We start from the raw sequence: 19,747 nt of genomic DNA on the forward strand, positions 1-19,747 counted from the left end.
AAAGAGAGATACAATCATCATTCTTCACTCTTTCTCTAGCCAAAGTATTTATATTTTTTGAGATTTTATCCTTCTCTACTTCTAATCTTAGGATGACATTACCAATTTTCTCTATAATGGAGACTCCCTCCAATTTGAGCTTCCTAGTCCACTCTTTACCAATTTGGTCAAAGTGCCTATCTTCCTGAAGTTGAGAGATAAGGGCTTGAAGTTTGACAGTAGTAGGATTACTTGTTACTAACATTCTAGAGATACTTGCCAATGAAGTGACCAATTGTCTAATAAATTTGTTTAACTCTTCTATCTCCACCTTCATCCTAACCTTTGATAACTTGAGGCTCTCCAATTGTCCTTAAATTACTTCACTGGTTGGCTTCCACAAGCCAACCTTGGTGTTGTCTCTGGCCTCTCCAAGATCCACTGAGTGTAGAGTGAAATCATTTGCGGTCATATCTTCCATCCATCCATCCTTGGTGGGCTTCGCAATCTCCATTGTTAGGTGCCCAGTTTTAGGATCTTGTCCAAGGATAGACAAGGTCTTTTGCTTCTTAACCTTACGCAAAGTAGATCCAGAACAAATTGCAAGAGATAAGGTATCCTTATTGGAAGTGCCTTCATCCTTCCTCTTTCTCTTCTTCTCCAAAGTGTCCTCCAACTAGGAATCTATGCCTATCACCTTGGAGGCTATCCCAAGTGAGTCTATGCTAAACATCTTCTTCTTGATTAGAGTGATTGCCATCGCAATCAAAGATAAGGAGTTCTATGGGGCTTGAGAAATGAGCTTGGAAGAGCTTTGGCCTTTCTCCGCCTCTAAGGTTTTCTTAGCTGCCTCATCAAATTTAGTAGATTCACTGCTACTGCTCCTTCCATCTCCCAAATCCACTATCTACACTAGGGAGCTACTTGTTTATAGAAGTGTAGCACTTACTTGCGAAACTAGGCTCTAATGAGGTGAGGGAACTGAGGTGACATGAGGAGAGGGAACAGGGGTAATGGCACTATCTTTTGAATCCTTTGTCTTCTTCTTCTCAACATCAATTTGGGTTCCAATAACTAGGAGGGAGCCATCCTGACAAGTCTTAGCCATAGGGATGTTCTTGTCTAGAGGTTGGTCACCTCTCCCTAATGGTTGAGCTGGCCCTTAAGTGATGGCCAAGGTTACACCTGTTTTGCCACCTTGAGAGGAGGAAGGAGCAACAGCTACTAGAGAAGCTTGAGCTAATGTACTTTTACTTCTACTTCTCCTTGTAGTAGTCCATTCGACCCACTTTCTAGTTCTTTTGATGATTCAGGCCATCATGATGTCTAAATCCTCCTTAGCATCTTTGTAGGGCTCCAAACTAATAGGAGTGCCTCTTAACTTAGTCAGATATGTATTACTATACATATGTTTCCCATCATCCTCCAATCCTTCAACATCAAGATTAATATTATATGTTTTTATTTGCTCCACTGTAAGCCTGGCTAAAGCACAATCTCGACTTTCAAATTCATCTTTATAATCTACCTGATAATCTTCAATAGTGGTAATGTGTTTGATCACACTCCCAATCTGCAACACTTCTCTAGCATATCTATTCATATCAAGCACAGGCCTCAAGACCTCATAGATCTCCAATTTGTACCTTATCTCGAACACATTAAGCATATTCTTTGCATCAGACCAGGACTCACAACTAAAAGCTCCTACTTTCATAGGGAAATCATATCCCTTCTTCTTCAAGCTCTCGCTCAGCGTGTTCACTTGGATTGCCTGCCTCAAGATCTCAATCAACACAATCATGTCACTTGGATATCTGGGCAACTTCAAAGGAAATCCATCGAAAGCTGCAAGGAGCAAATATGAGAAAGGTGAGAATCGGATAAAATAGCTTTCGAACTGGCTAATAGCCACAATTACCTCTAGGTTGAATCTCCTCTCTGGGCATCCCTAAACCTCCTTGCATATTCTCATAGTGAATGCATCATTTACTTTGACATACTTTGCATAAGTATTTTGAAGTTGCAAACATGGATATAACTCATAACACTTCACATCATTGGGAAAATTTTCCATCCTTGGGAGGCCTGCTCATAACTATAGAGAAGCTAGCATGTAAATAAGAAAGGAAGACATATAGAAGGTGTTGTAGAACTTCTTAGCACTAAGAGCATTGGAAAAAATTTCACTTACCTCATGAGTCCAGGCAATATATTGAGTATCTAAACATATAACTTGTACCAAAAAGATGTTAGAAATGCTTTAGAATAATTGAGAGGGGGGGTGAATCAGTTATTCAAGGTCCAAATGTCCTATTCAAACTTTTCACTAAGGATAGTGAGCCCATTCAACTATTCATTCATCCAAGCTTTAACTTTTCTATCCAACAAGTTACTGTAAATCAACATGTAAGCATAACACATAAGAAATCAACACATAACACAGTGATTTACGTTGAAACCCAATTCAGAAAAAACCACCAGTAACATGCTACTCAATTTTCACTCTTTTGAATTGATGCCTTGTGAAAGGCCTACCCTGTTAAAGGCTTACACTACACTGTTAAATGTGACCTTGTTAGAGGATTTAACCACCTTGTTAGAAGTAGGTTTGGTTAGAGGACTTTAGAACATTCACTTGGAATGCCACCCTGTTAAAGGATTTACAAATGGCTATGAAACCAACCTAAGTCCATAGGATTTTCATATCTAATACAATTGATAGAGAGTATTAGAAAATCTTTGACCTGACTACAACATACAACTTAACTTGCAGATCTTAGATCACTTCTCAACTCATACCATTTTCTGGCCTTCAATCACTACAACTCTGACAGCTTGCCCTCCTTTCAAACTTAGTCTCCTTGAGTCTCTATGCTCAATGTACCAGTGCAATCATCTTTTCATAACCACTTTTAGAAGTAGAGCCTCTGTGCTCTTCCTTCTTCTAGATGTCTTCTCCTGGACACCCTTCTAACCACTTCACAATTTGGCTCTTTTGTAGTAGTAGCATTTGCTTCTTGGTTTGTGACTCCTTAAATAGAAGTCTTGGAGTTCTCTTCCTGCTTGATTCTTCCATCTTTTAATTTCAATTCGTATGGATTAGGTAGGATTCATTGCATCTAACCCATATTTTATTTCCTTAAGAAACTTCTTGAATAATCCTTTTTGAATTCACCCAAAAATGATTTACATAGAATTTTGTGCCACTAGCTCATCATCCTTGTCTTCCAACTAGTTCACAAAATTCAAGGTAACCACTTTGTCGACTTAGATTTGGTGAATCTTTGTCATTTGAAATAATGCAGTAGCTTGACACTATTGAAATACTGGTGCTTGGCACATACTGTGTTACTCGGCATCAACTGTGTTTTTCTTAATGCTTGGCACCTGAAGATCACTTGGCACCAACTAAGATTTTCTAATACTTGGTACTTGAACTTCACTTAGCACCTGAAGATCACTTGGCACACACTGGAATTTCTTGTTTCTCGGCTCCAAATGAGAATTTTCTTGGCTTCAACTAACTTGCTCGACACCCACTAATGATCTTAGTTTAAGCTTTGTAGTCAACCTTGTTCCTTCAATGTTTTTAGGTGTGATCAACCTCTATATCTTTGAGTATGTTATCAATACATTATTTAACCATTTTCTTAACTGATCCTTGCACTTCATTACAACATCATAACTCAACCTTTTCCCTTAGGTGCTCTTGTTACATCTTGTTGATCAAATCCTCTTCATCAATCAACTATGTGATAGTACTTGGATCTTATAAGAAAATATCATTCCTACAAATAGAAGGTTTGACATCAATGAAAAAATAATGATTGAAAACATCCTTTTAATAGCAATCTTCCTTCTTTACAACAATCTCTCTCTTTAATCTTCAACAATGAGCTTTTCAATCAGATTTCCAACAATTTCCCTCTTTGGCATTGATGGTAAAGTAAACTGATCAACCATCAGACTAAACTATTTAACCAAATGTTAACTAGGTTAGAACAATAAGTCAAATGCTAAAAAGCAATTGTATTACCATTAGTTTTCACATCTCCATCTACTATCTTGATTGCTTCATTTCTGCTTCTCCCTCTTAGATGTTGTATCCTTGTTCTTTGTTTTTCTCCCTCTATATTGCTCATCTTCTGCTATTCTGATCAATCATTTGATTATTTCTATCAACTTCTCCCTCTATCTTCATTTAATCAATTTCTCACAATTTCTCCCTCTTTGACAACAATTCCAAAGACATATTAGCATCTTGATATGCAAGTGTAGCTTTCACTAGTTCATTCAATTTCTTCCTCTGTCACCTTGCTTGTGACTAATTTGAAACTTCAGCACTTCTACTACTTTAGGCATGAATCCTAAAGTAAACATCCTCTACATCAATGTGTAAAATCTTTTACTATCAACTCATTTGATGCATGGCATTCTTGCTTCTACTTCAAGTATCCTTGGCTAGGGGTATCACCCCTAACTTACCTCTACAATACTCAAACGCATCTTTAGGTAGTGATTTTATGAAGATGTCAACAATCTATTCCTTTAAGCTAACATATTCCATCTTCACTTGTTTGTCCTCCACCAACTCTCTTACATAGTGATACTTGATTGCAATATGCTTATTTTTAGCATGCATTATAGGGTTCTTTGATATGTTGATAGCACTTGTATTATCACAATAAAGTATCATAGGCTCATTTACATCTTCCTTCATACCTTGTGGAAAATGTTTGATCCATTCAACATTGGTGCAATTTATAGTAGCTACAACATATTTAGCTTCAACAGTGGACTGTGAGGTACAACTTTGCTTTTTGCTAGTCCATGTAATCAACCTTTTTCTCAAGAAAAGTGCTCCTCCATTGGTGCTTTCTCTATCATCAATGTTACCTCCCCAATTTGCATTAGTGTAGGCTTTCAGTTCAAATTTTTCAATCCTCTTGTAGTACAAACCAAAGTCATTAGTTCCTTTTAGGTACCTCAGTATTCTCTTTATTGCCATTAAGTGATTTTCTCTTGGATTTGCAAAAAATCTTGCCACTATTCCAACAACTAATGCAATTTTTGGTCTACTATGTACAACATATTGTAGCTTTCCAATCGTTGATCTATACAATGTTTGATTCACTTCAACAGACTCATCATTCTTGGATAGCTTATGTCTTGTTGCCGTTGGTGTGCTAATTGGTTTTGAATCTTCTAATCCAAATTTTTTGAGTATTTCCTTGATGTATTTGGATTGGGTCACAAACATCCATGTTTTAATTGATGTACTTGTAATCTAACAAATTTTTTTATTTCCCCAAACATTGACATCTCAAATTCATGCTTCATTTGATCAACAAAATCTTTGCATAGAACATCTTTTCCTCCAAATATTATATCATCAACAAAGATTTCTAATATGAAAATGTCTTTTCCATTTTCAGCTTTGATGTACAAGTTGTTGTTGTCATCTGTTCTCTCAAATCCTATCTTCACAAGATATTTGTGCAATCTTTCATACCATGCTCTAGGTGCTTATTTCAATCCATAAAGTGCTTTGTGCAGTTTGTAGACCATGTCCTTGTTCTTACCATCTAAAAATCCCTCTGGTTGTTCTATGTAGACTTCCTCTTCTAGTATACCATTTAGAAAAGTAGACTTAACATCCATTTGGTAGACTTTGAAACCTTTATATGCAACATATGCAAGTAATGTTCTTACTCCTTCCATTCTTGCAACAAGGGCAAATTTCCCCCCATAATCTAGTCCTTCTTCTTGTGCATAGCCTTTGCAAACTAGTCTGGCTTTGTTTCTAGTTATCTCACCATTCTCATCAAGTTTGTTTCTAAACACCCATTTGGTACCAATTACATTCTTATCAGTTGGTCTAGGAACTAGGGTCCATGTTTTGTTCTTCTCAATCTGATCTATCTCCTCTTCCATGGCTTTATACCAGTCATCATCTTGTAGTGCATCTTTCACTATTTTAGGTTCAACCTTGCTTAGCAGGCATGATTCATTCCTTAGTCTATTCCTTGTCATTGGTATGGCATCCTTCTCACCAATGATTTGATCTGCAAGCTGATGTCTTCTCACATACTTGGCTAATCTTGGTTCTGTCCTTCTTTCCATTTTTGATCCTTTAGCTTCAGAGTCATTTTGTTCTTCTTTATCTGACACTTCATCATTCTTTTCATCTGTACTATTTTTAGAATAAGAATGTGCATTTTCTACATTCTGCAGCTTGGCTTCTAAATGTAGCTCGACATTCACTAACTGTGACTCGGTAGATACTGAAATTTATTGTTGATTCCCAACTTGATTTGCAGTGTTGTCTTCAATCGTCATTTCTTCATAAAACTATACAGAGGATCTATAATCCTCTAATTGCTTGGACTTATCAACTTGGACTTCTGCATGCTCATCAAAATTTACATTTGCACTCTCCACAATCTTGTGAGTGTTAGTATTTAAACACTTATATGCTTTGCTTCTAGTGGAATGTCCAAGGAATATGCCTTCATCACTTTTTGCATCAAACTTTTCATTTCTACTATCTTTAAGAATATAGCATTTACAACCAAATACTTTGAAATGTTTAACATTAGGTGAGTAACCATACCATAATTCAAAAGGTGTCGCATTTGTACCTTTCTTGACTTGGACTCTGTTCAGTGTGTAGACTGCAGTACTTATAGCTTCTCTCTAGTACTTTAGTGCAACATTTTTCTCCATCATCAAGGTTCTAACACAATCAATCACTAACCTCTTCCTTCTTTCAGCAATACCATTCTAAGATGGGGTCCTTGGTGCTAATGTTTTCCTTTTGATGCCTTTGTCATTGCAAAATATTTCAGACTCTTTTGATGTAAACTCACCTCCTCTGTCTGACCTTAGGCATTTCAGGTTCTTTCTTGTTTCCTTCTCAACTCTGGCCAAATACCACTTAAACATTTGAAAGGCATTATATTTTTTCTTTAAAAACATAGTAGTCATCATCCTAGAATAATCATCTACAAATAACATTATGTATCTGTCTCTTAGGTAGCTTTGCACTTCTATTGAACCACATAAGTTTGTATGGAATAGCTTCAGTACTTCTTTGGAAGTGTATGTTTTACTTTTGAAACTAGACTTAGTCATCTTCCCTAGTTGACATTGTTTACACATTGTATTTTTAGGTTTCTTCAATTTGGGCAACCCTCTGACCTTGTTCTTTTTGCTAATGCTGATCAAATTATCAAAATTAACATGACACAACCTTTTATGCCACAACCACACATCATCAAATCTAACAACAAGATATGTTTCATCTTCCATATCTAGTTAAAATATATTACTCCTAGTTTTTTCACCTTTTCTTATTAGATTTCCATCAATGTCATAGATCTTGACAGTTTTATTTCCAAATTCAACTTTGCAACCTACATTGCCTAACTGTGATACACTCAACAAGTTGTAGTTCAATCCTTCAATATAGTATGCATTATCACATGAAATTTTCTCTGTGAGTTTAATAGAGCCTTTTTCTTTGATTTGACATGGAGCATCATTACCAAATCTAACACTATTTCCATCATATTGAGTAAAGGTAATGAACTTAATTTTATCTCCTATCATGTGATGTGAGAATCCACTATCTATGATCCACTTGTCATTCTTGTTCACACAGGTAACCAATGATATTGTTTCATATTCATCTTTATCTGATTCATCCTTCATGGCCACATAGACTACTTCATCATCATTCTCATCAGAATCTTCTTCAACAATGTAGCATCTCATGCCTTTTTCTTTGTAGTCTTTGCTATCATCTTCTCTCTTGTACCTGTTCTTGTTTCCTTCTTTGTAGTTTTCTTCTGTGTGCATCTTGCAGCAATATGACCTATTTTATTGAAATTGAAACATATGATAGGGAGCTTACCCTTGAATTTACCTTTTCCTCTATGGAATCTCCTAGCCAGTAGTGCTTCTAACTATTCCACATCTTCTTCATCTGCACTGCTATCACTGGATACATGTTTTCCCTTTCTTCTTTTCTTGCTTGGTGTCTCTTCCTCATTGTCTTTTATTGTCATCTTGCCCTTGAAAGTACATTCAATGTTCTCAAGTCTGTAGCTATCAAAATTGGACAACTCAAATGTAGTAAGTCTTCCCACTATTCCTTTAAAGGTTAGGGTGTTTCCTTGTACACACCTTAGCTCTTGAATGGCTAAAAATCTAATAGCATAGAAAGGGAGCAGAGTTCTTAAGTATTTGTTGATGACAATTTCTTCTTCCAATTGACCACCTAGACTTCTTATTGCACTAACCACTTCTTTTATCCTTGCAGCATCTTGAGCAACATTTTCACCTTCCTCCATTTTCATGTCATCAAACATTCCTCTTATGCTTTCTCTTTTTGCTCTCTGGACATTTTGATCTCCTCCATAGGTATTTGATAAGGCTTTCCACATCTTGAAAGCAGTGTCACAATATTTGATGTCATCATATTCTGCATAATTGAGTGCAGAGGCAATTTCCAGCATTGCTTGATTGTGTTCCTTCCTTTTGCTCAAATCATCTGGAGTAAGAGGTCCTGCTTGATTTACATGCTCTATTCCAATTGAGGTTTGTGCATAGTCACCTATTGATCCAAGGCGTAATTTTATCAAACTCTTCCATGCAACAAAGTTGTCTTTATTGAGCTTTGGAACTTCTCTCTTGGACATCTTGATCTTCCTGCTTCTAGTACCTTGAAACTAAATTAGTAGATGGCTCTAATACCAATTGTTAAAAATACTTTAGAATAATTGAGAGAAGGAGGGGGGGGTGTGAATCAGTTATTCAAGGTCCAAATGTCCTATTCAAACTTTTCACTAAGTATAATGAGCTCATTCAACTATTCATTCATCCAAGCTTTAACTTTTCTATCTCACAAGTTACTGTAAATTAACATGTAAGCATAACACATAAGAAATCAACACATAACACAATGATTTACGTTGAAATCCAATTCAAAAAAAAACCACCAATAACATGCTACTCAATTTTCACTCTTTTGAATTGATGCCTTGTGAAAGGCCTACCCTATTAAAGGCTTACACCACACTGTTAAATGTGACCTTGTTAGAGGATTTAACCACCCTGTTAGAAGTGGGTCTGGTTAGAGGACTTTAGAACATTCACTTGGAATGCCACCATGTTAAAGGATTTACAAATGGCTATGAAACCAACCTAAGTCCATAGGATTTTCATATCTAATACAATTGATAGAGAGTATTAGAAAATCTTTGACCTAACTACAACATACAACTTAACTTGCAGATCTCAGATCACTTCTCAACTCATACCATTGTCTGGCCTTCAATCACTACAACTCTGACAGCTTGCCCTCCTTTCAAACTTAGTCTCCTTGAGTCTCTATTCTCAATGTACCAGTGCAATCATCTTTTCATGACCACTTTTAGAAGTAGAGCCTCTATGTTCTTCCTTCTTCTAGATGTCTTCTCCTAGACACCCTTCTAACCACTTCACAATTTGGCTCTTTGGCAGTAGTAGCATTTGCTTCTTGTTTTGTGACTCCTTAAATAGAAGTCTTGGAGTTCTTTTCCCACTTGATTCTTCCATCTTTTAATTTCAATTCATATGGATTAGATAGGATTCATTGCATCTAACCCATATTTTATTTCCTCAAGAAACTTCTTGAATAATCCTTTTTGAATTCACCCAAAAATGATTTACATAAAATTTTGTGCCACCAGCGCATCATCCTTATCTTTTAACTAGTTCACAAAATTCAAGGTAACCACTTTGTCAGCTTAGATTTGGTGAATCTTCATCATTTGAAATAATGCAGTATCTCGACACTATTGAAATACTAGTGCTCGGCACATATTGTGTTACTTGGCATCAACTATATTTTTCTTGATGCTCGACACCTGAAGATCACTCGACACCAACTAAGATTTTCTGATACTTAGTACTTGAACTTCACTTGGTACCTGAAGATCACTCGGCACACACTAGAATTTCCTGTTACTCGGCTCCAACTGAGAATTTTCTTAGCTTCAACTAACTTACTCGACACCCACTAATGATCTTAGTTTAAGATTTGCAATCAACCTTGTTCCTTCAATGTTTCTAGGTGTGATCAACCTCTGTATCTTTGAGTATGTTATCAATACATTATTTAACCATTGTCTCAACTGATCCTTGCACTTCATTACAACATCATAACTAAACCTTTTCTCTTAGGTGCTCTTGTTACATCTTGTTGATCAAATCCTCTTCATCAATCAACTATGTGATAGTACTTGGATCTTATAAGCAAATATCATTCCTACAAATAGCAGGTTTGACATCAATGAAAAAATAATGATTGAAAACATTCTTTTAACAACAATCTTCGTTCTTTACAAAAATCTCCCTCTTTGATATTGAACAATGAGCTTTTCAATCAGATTTCCAACAAAAGAAATATTGTTCAACAAAATTTAGAGCTTCTACCTCACCTTTTAGTTTGTGTAGGAGAACTAGGATGTCTACAATCTCGAGTTTGAGACTGGTACCAAAAAGGGTCATAGGGACCTTACTCTTGGTGCTCCATGGCTTTTGAAACTAGGATTGCATAATCTCCTTCCTCCAAACCATCTTCTTAGTGGAGAACTTACAAATTGCTCTTCCCACTGTCAAATCTAAAAACTCTTCCCATTCTAGAACTTAGAGGCAATTCACCACAGTTTGCCTATCAATAGAGATCAACACTATATCATTTGGTAACACAATTTGTTTGGTATCTAGATTTTAGTGATTTATGCATTCATAAATCAATTCTAAAGCTTGAACTGCCATTGGGAAACTAGCTACTTCCACTAGCCCACATCCTTGGAGCTTCTTAGTTATGGGATGAATCAACTTTGATTTCAGCCTCCTTTGAAAATCTTGCATGTCATAAAAATGGAGTGAAGTATCTGTGAAATTCTGGAATGTGGACTTGATTCCATTCAACCCATCAAAATCCACAAACCTGGTTGCCATTCTGTCTGAGAATGAAATGAGTTGAAAATTTGAATCTAGAAAAATAACATGATATTGAATTCACAAATATAGGCTATTTGAAAAAGTGATGCAATTTTAATAGAATAATAGTTCAAGAAAAAGTGGTAGTTTGAATAATTGTTATGTTTCCATCTATATAGGAGTCTTAATTCACCTGTTGATCTTTAGGATTTGCACCACACAAATGAATTAAAGGTAAATATATTGAAATAGTAAATGTGGGAGCTCTAATGGATATTTTGGTGTCTTTTCACTATTTCCATTGTCTCATCGATAACTTTCTATTCTTTCATACTTACTTTCCCATTTCCTATTAAGTTTCGAGAAATTATAAACGGAGTACCCCGTAAGAAAATATCCACCTAATCAAATTTTTATTAGTATATCTTTCCCACAATGGTTAGATTGTTTCCATTAACATATTAAGATGTTTTATGTACAATTTGTGGGTCCAATCGGCTTACCAAGTCTATTTTCTTTTGAATGCAAAAAATCATCCTCATGGGTTGAAAACTTGCCGAGGAGAAGACAATTTTCATTTCTCCACCCAGGCTTTCTTTGAACTTTATCTTTTGAATTAATATTTCCTTTGGGTTCAGAGAAGTTTAAAAGGACTAAAAATTTCAAAAGGGACCCACTTCCTTGTTTCTTTTCCTTTGCAATTGCCTTTGTCAGAAAATGGACTTCATGGGTTGAAAACCAATCGAGGAGAAGTTAGTTTTGAGTTTTCCAGTTGAGATGATTCTGAGCATTATGATGAACCCTAAATGTTTCCCAAGGTAGTATATCCTATTGAAAATAGGAATTTACCATAAGATATCTATTATCTTCTTACATGGATCTGTACACATCGTTTGTTGCTCTTCGCAGGAAATCAGCTTCATGGGTTGAAAACTCGCTGAGGAGAAGGTGAAGCTCAATTTTATGCAAGCTTCTTATTTTCATCGAAAATATGGTAAGTTGTGAGCAAGCTTAGCTTTGTGAATAATTTTTACATGTTTTAAGAATCTCCATCGGATTAGGTACTAAGCTACCCATAAGACTCACAACATAAAAGGAAAACCCACTCAGCTATGAAATGTGGGGGAAGGGAAAGATGAAAAATATAATGAAGACTCTTTCCACCTAAGGGAACTTAGGCTCGAACATACCTAGGCTTCACTAAGACACAAAATTCTCCACTTTTGCAAAATTGTTATAAGGTGAAAAGTGGGGCAATAGTTCCTATGGCCTCGAAAAATTTATTGTATGAATTGTGTCTTCACAATTTGGTGGTGCCTAATGACATTGAATGGAACCTAGTCCTATATGTAGGGGATGTGTAGTCAAGGGCAGAAATGTCATGGATGCAAAATGAAATAAGTAGAGAACATCAAGCCGCACCCTACAAGGAAAGTGAGATGACAACACCTTTGTTCATGAGGCCAAGAGTCCAATATTCTAGGCGAACATATCTAGATTGGGGTTTCTATTTTGGGCAATCCTGCAGGACTTGGTAAGGTGAGTACAAGCATAGAGTGGGCTTTTACAGATTAGGAACAACTATTATCTCAAAAGGTAGAAATAGCAATCATTGCCTCAAGGTAGCGATGGGTTAGAATGCCACATGATCTAAAAATAAAAGAAACCCACTCTCCACAAAATATGACTCTTGCTACAATAAGGATTGCTTGGTATATTGACTTGGGGAGAAATCAGTGCAAACATTGGTTACTACTAAGGTATTAGCCTCCAATCCTTCTGCAGCCATTACTAGCAGTAAATGACAATGTAGAAGATCATGACATGAGTGCTAAAGTTCGGTGCTAGAAGAGGCTCAAGTCAAATTATGGTTACTTTAACTATGTGAGGAATGAGCTAGATGAAAGGACACCCAATGAATGGAGAGTGCGGGCTAGGATTTTGAACTTCATGATTGTTGGAGACCAACAATAGTTTAGTTGGGGGGAATGATGAGCCTCAAAAAGGCCATTACTTTGAGAAATTTTTATCTTATTTTTAACAATTATCTTGCAAGAAACAATTTATGACTCTATGGTTTAAGCAAAAGAACTTATGTTTTATGAATATGCTACCTATATGTTAAGACATGAAGATTGAAGTATGGATTAATGAGTTATGTTGTGTTTGCTTGAATCTATGATTTTTTATAGTTTAATGAAGGATATTACATGCTAATAAATATTTCCTCATCCATGCTATGTTTGGGTATGTTCCTTCATGCAACCGTAGGATTTGCAAGAGTGATAATTTGAAGAATATACCTTTTCTAGCATTGATGATGAAAGGAATGCATGTATGTAGTAGTTGTTGCATTTAATTCTCTATAGGTGTTGTTGTACATATTAAATACAATATTTTAGTGCTGAAGTCAAAGTGGACCAAATGATTGATGAATCATCGTATAAGCAAGTCATGGTGCAAATTCTATTATGGTGGCGCACGAAGATAGGTTCCTCAACATACTATATTTTTGGAAGAGTTAAAACCTAGTTATAAGTGTTTCCATTGTAGACTTTATGATCTGTAATTGATCCTCGTTGATGGAGTGATCGTAGGAGTAGGAAGTTGTTGATGTTTTCCTTTAAATAATTTTTGTTGTAACCTTGAAAGGGGATGATTGATTTTGATCTTTTCTTGGTTTCGACTAGAAGGAAATAGAGTAGAATCTTGTTTTCAAATGTAATTTCTTGTTATGAATGAATAGAATACAGAGTTCAAGTTTCTACCTTCAAACTTGATTATTTTATGTTCACTCATCCAAGGGGGCCCACTTGGTAAGTGAACTGCTTTGTTGGAATAGATTTCCTTTCTTAGTTTATTTCCTTACAAACTAGACTTCTATTGTTCCTACAGCCATTGATAACATAATCATTGAACTATGCTTACAACATAGGTGTTTAAGTAGATTTACTATTTGCAAAATTTCTCTAAAGCTTTAAGGAAAATGTCATTTCAATTCTTAGCTTAGTTTCCTTCAGCACCCCTTTCATATCGTAGTTATAATGACTTAAAGAGGAATCATAGCATATGCTTTGCAAACACCCTCTCAAGCTTATGCTCCCGAGTTGACAAATAAAATGAAGTCAATATGTTATTCTTAGGAAAATACATGATTTTGTTTAGTCACAGAGTCATTGTAGAAGGATGTCCAATCCTTTATTACTAAGGTATTTAGATGACCAACCACTTAGACAAATACTTGTCCAACCTTGCATACTAGGTTCTAGGTTCTTGCTTCAAACCATATAATGCTTTCTTCAGTCTACATACAAATTCTTTTTCTTCTATCAGAGGGAATCCATCAGGTTGCTCAATGTAGACTTCTTCTTCAAGTTCTCCATTCAAAAAAGTTGACTTGACATCCATCTAAATAACCTTGAAATTCTTGCTTGGTACATGAGCCAAGAACATCCTTACTACTTCCATTCTTGCCACAGGTGCATATGTCTCTTCATAATCCATGCCTTCTTGTTGTGAGTAACCTTTGCAAACAAGTATGGCCTTGTTTCTCACAACTTCTCCTTGCTAATTCATCTTATTTTTGAATACCCATTTGGTTCCTATAACATTTTTGTCTTTAGGTCTAGGAACTAATTCCCATGTCTAATTCTTCACAATCTGATCTAGTTCTTCTTTCATTGCTTGCATTTATCGATCATCCTTACATGCCTCATTTGTGCTCTTAGGTTCCACTTGAGAAATTAGACATAATTCCTCATGCACTCTATTCCTTGTCATCACACCTTTATCCTTTCTCCCAATTATCTACTTTGGAGGCTGATTCTTTTTCATGTTTATGCTAGAAATAGGTGTTGACATCTCAACTCTTATCTCTTCGCTAGGTTTAGATTTTTTTTCTTCTCTATGCTCAACAAATACATCATTCTGCAAGTCATTGTTAATCTCAAAAAGAATTTCAACATTCTATCTAACAATTCTAGAAATATCCTCTTCTTGATCAGAATTATTATATACCATCTTCTCTTTAGTACCAAACTTTTCATCAATCCTGACATTTGCGTACTCAACTATTGTCTTAGTTCTATAGTTGAAACATCTATATGCTTTACTTTTCAATGAGTAACCAAAATACATATCTTCATTGCTTCTAGGATCAAACTTACCAATATCATCACCTCTCTTTATGTAACACTTACTTCCAAATATTCTCAAATACTTGACTAATGGTGAGTGACCAAACCATAACTCATAGGGTGTCTTGCTCATACGTTTCCTGATATGTACTTTTTTTAGAGTATATACTATAGTATTAACTACTTCTCTCTAAACTGTTTTTGAGACATCATTCTCTAATAACATCATTCTTGTTGCTTTTGCTATTGACTTATTCCTTCTTTTAGCAATCCCATTCTGTTCAGGTGTTCTAGGTGAAGATAATTGTCTTTTGATTCCATTCTCTACATAGAATATGTTGAACTCTCTAGAGGTGAACTCTCCTCCTCTATCTAATCTCAAACATTGGATCTTGACACCAGATTCATTTCCAACTCTATTCTTGAATATCTTAAATTTATGCTAAGTTTCTGGATTAGATTGTGTAAAGATTTTTTTCAGCAACATTTCAAATCACACTATGTGATCCATCATCAATATGAGAGAGAAAGAGGTGTAAAACAATGTAAGTTGCAAATTTAGCACAAGCTCACCAAATAAAGGAGACCAGGAAGAAAGGGATTGGACATACCCCAAAGCAAGAAAAATAAAATAAAATTAAGACTAAAACGGGGGGGAGAATAAACCAATGATAACAAACAATGATACCCAATACAAGCACAAATGGAAGATAACAAAGTTAATAATTAACTATTGTTAGAATTGGTAATCTTTCCTTGGTTGTATTTATTAAATGGGATAAACCAAGGTATCCCTTATGTTGTTTGTCCTCTAGTCCACATGTGAGGACAAGTCTTTTTTGTAATTCCTTTATTAAGGAAAATAGTTTATTCCTCCTTAAGAGGATTATGACACTTGTTATGCACACACTTATGAATGTGGCAATCATTCACATGGGAGTTACAAATAACTCCTCTTCTCATCTCTTTATAAGAGATGCTTCTCTCCCATTCTATAACACGCAGTCACGATTTGGTTCATGTAATGAGCCCTATGGCTCCACATTATCTCCTTCTCTCTCTCTTTCTTCATTCTTAGGCATTTACCTCATTCATATAATTCACAAGGGGTTTTCTTTACTTTCCCCTTTCAAAATCCTTGTCTCCTCCTTTGTGTTAATCTTGGAAAGCTCTCATAAGTATGGTAATTATGTTCATCACAAACTCTCTTGGATTGAATTATAATTCTTTATTTTTAGTTCATTTTGATTTTATTATTTCTAACATGGTATCAGAGAAAACTAATCCTTGTTTTGAGTTTTGTGATGATATTGGAGCTCACCTTATTTCAACCTAGGTAACTCAATTTAAAAATTATTATTTTTTGACTCTTAGTAGCATTTATTAATTTGAGTTTAATATTTTTTATCTTCTTTATTATTAAATATTTAAAATAAAAATTATATTATGATTGCTGGAACACTTAAATAATAATAATAAATAATGTTATTTATATCTTATATTATAGTCATTCATAATTTTAAAATAAAAAATAAAAAATTTCTCTCATTAATTATTATTTTTAAATATATAAATATATATATTTTCTCTCTCTATATATATTTTAGAAATTCTCTGAATTTCTATTTTTTTAAAATTCTCATTTCCCATTCATTTTATCTTTAAATATATCCTATTTTCTCTAATCTTACCTTTAAAATAATGTTTAATCCTAATTTTTTTTGAAAAAGTCTGGACATTTCTATTCTGAACTTTCCTTAATAGTCTTACCTTTCTAGTTCTTTTTAGAAACTTTCCTCTATTCTCATGTTTTATCTCTATGCCCTTTTAGCTATTTAATCTGTTGGTTTCATTCAATTCCATTTTCTTGTTTGCGAATCAAGTCTCAGTTTTACATGGTCTACAATTTTATTGATGCTTCCTTCCTTTATTTATTTTTCATCTATAGATAGTCTCGTGTTGCTTCTTGCATGTGAGCTCTTTGTATTTCTTTTTTGCTATTAGCTCTTATTTTTGGTGATGGTCTGAAAAGTTTTATTTGTGATTTTAAAGGTTTTGTGAAATTCTACCACATTCTCATTGTATTTCCTGCTTCGGGAGCCACAGTTTTCAAAGTACGTATATTTTTTTGTCAACCTAGTTTTTGAATGAGGCCTTTTTTGTAGCTTATTTTCAGCATTTTTTTCAAACGAGTTTTTTTAATGTGAGAGGAAAATCTTGCGTCGATGATCTTAAGCACTTTTCTTGCTACCCTCTATGATTTTTTTGAGGCCATGTATAGATTCCATTAAATCTTATGTAATGGTTAAGTTCTATGCATAGACTAAATTGATTAAGGATTTGTTCACATATTTTCATATATTGATCAGTTTCTTTTTGTCCTTTCACCCTGCATTATAGTCACCAACATTAATTTATGCTCTCCATTTTAGCCCCATACAATCCAAAATATTCACTTGCTACACCATTTTACCTTCGGAACTATGCTAGATGCTCTTGTTTGTTTCTATTAATGGTTTTCTTGTTAATTTAGGTACATTTTTTGCTTCAATTTGATGTATCTTTGATTGATTTCTAGTTTGTAGCCTGGGCAGGATTTGGGCATTGCATTTTTTTTCCTTTCTTTTTAAAATTTGGATTTGGTTGGTCTATAATTTAGTGGATGGTTTTAATTGGGTGTGAAAAATATCGAGGAATGAACAATCCTCAAGCTAAGGACAACTATGAATGTGTTTTCTTTTAGCTAGGGCATTTACAATCCTTTAAGTTTCTTACAGCTTTTAGATAGATAGATTTGAGGATACAGTCAGCCTACCAACCCCTCCTCTTCTTTGCCATTTTAATCAGAACCCAGAGGTAAAGCCATGGCTATGGCTATCACTTGCAGCAACAAACTAAATTATTGTCATGAATTCCTTCAATTAAATAATTGGAAATAGAGAACATGGAGAGTTTTTGCTTTCACAACTCTCATTCTTTTGCTAATCTATGCAAGAGCATGTATTGCTCCAACTCCAAATATCTTGCATGTTTGCCTCCCCACGCCGATATTTGTCTCACCCTGTTTATCTTCTTCTCCTCTCCCTCATGTGTGACCCTTTCCTTTCTACTTCACAAACCTCTGTAGCTGCTCTGAGCCACTCCACTTCCATTGTTGAAAGCCCTCCACAGCTTCTCAAACCTCCTCCTTCACTTCCAATAAAGGCCAATCAGATACACAAACACCTCCTTGCGGCCTTGCTATTGTTGTTGTGGCGTACCCTTCATTTTCCCCTTCCTCTTCATTTCTTGCTGTCCGCTGCAGGATAAGATTTGTGTGAAGTTTTTTTTGGTTTTCTTTAATATAAAGTTTCCTTTTATTCCTTTATTAATAGAGTTTGAGTTATTGTTTTATTGATAAGTTTTTTTTTTTTTTTTTTTTGTCTTTTATCTAACATTATTCATTTATAAAGTTATAAGTTATAACGTGGCTACTCTTGTTTAAGTGTATCTAAATTTTTTGTTTTTCTCTAAAGCAAATATGAAGTTTTTAAATTTTTTTTTAATAATAAAGTTTGAGCTATTGATTTTTTTACCAATTTTTTGGGTTGTCATTAATCTAATTCTTTTTCTAGAGTGGTCATGATGTAAGTTATAAAATTGATTTATAACTTTATGTTTGACATTCTCATATTTCGTATTGTTTCAAAAAAATTAATTAGGATTTCGTATTGTTTCATATTTCGTATTGTTACAAAGTCATAACTCGTATAACTTTATTATAAGTTATAAAATTGATTTGTAACTTAAAAAGTTTGGCTTCATATAAATTATTTAATTAGGCATGCTTATTATTAGTTACTTAGTTCTATTTAATCAGAATTTGTATTAGTTAGATATGTATGAAATATCACCTTTTAAGTTTCTATTTTAAGGTTCTTTGTAGATTCCTTATGTAGTGCCTGCCCCTAGTTTACATTTTTGAGCTACATTTCTGATATCATTGCCAAACTCTTTTAGGCCAATTTATGTTTGATGATTAGTATTATTATTTTAGAGATTATCAGATGATGTTTACACTCAGTTTATTATATGATGAGATTACTTGGTACTCTATATTTCATGCATGTATGATGATTATTCAATGGTTTCAGATATCGATGATGATTAGTTAGATGGCTTATTATTCCATGTGCTTTTTATGGATACTTACCCCATACTGCATGTGTATGGTGTGCGTGTTTTTTTATTTATGTATGGTGTTTCTGATATGGTTAAGGAAGGGAGTCGTAGTCACCTGCTAGTCGGGATCTACACGATGCACCACTTCCTGCCATTGTCTGTTTAGCTTAGAATATTGTGTTTGTACATGCGTGGATTTTATGTAGGTTGCAGGTACCGGGTATCGACTTCCCTGAATTGTCAGGATGAGCGTACCCTATCGCACTGTCTCAATGGTAAGAGAGGGGAGATAAACTCTTAAGTCCAAATCCTAAACCCTTTAGCCAATTGTCCTAATTGATAATTAGGACAAGTATTTGAGTTAAGTACCCTCCGAATGCATCAAATGATGTAATTTCGTGATTATAACCCTTTTGTTTGATTTGTTATGTATTTTTCTATGATGGGTTTTCGTATGTTGCTTTATGAGTCCTTGT

The sequence above is a fragment of the Cupressus sempervirens genome, chromosome 3 (assembly GCF_028749045.1).
Source record: "Cupressus sempervirens isolate cs-2001-9-10 chromosome 3, ASM2874904v1, whole genome shotgun sequence".
NCBI classification, from domain to species: Eukaryota; Viridiplantae; Streptophyta; class Pinopsida; order Cupressales; family Cupressaceae; genus Cupressus; species Cupressus sempervirens.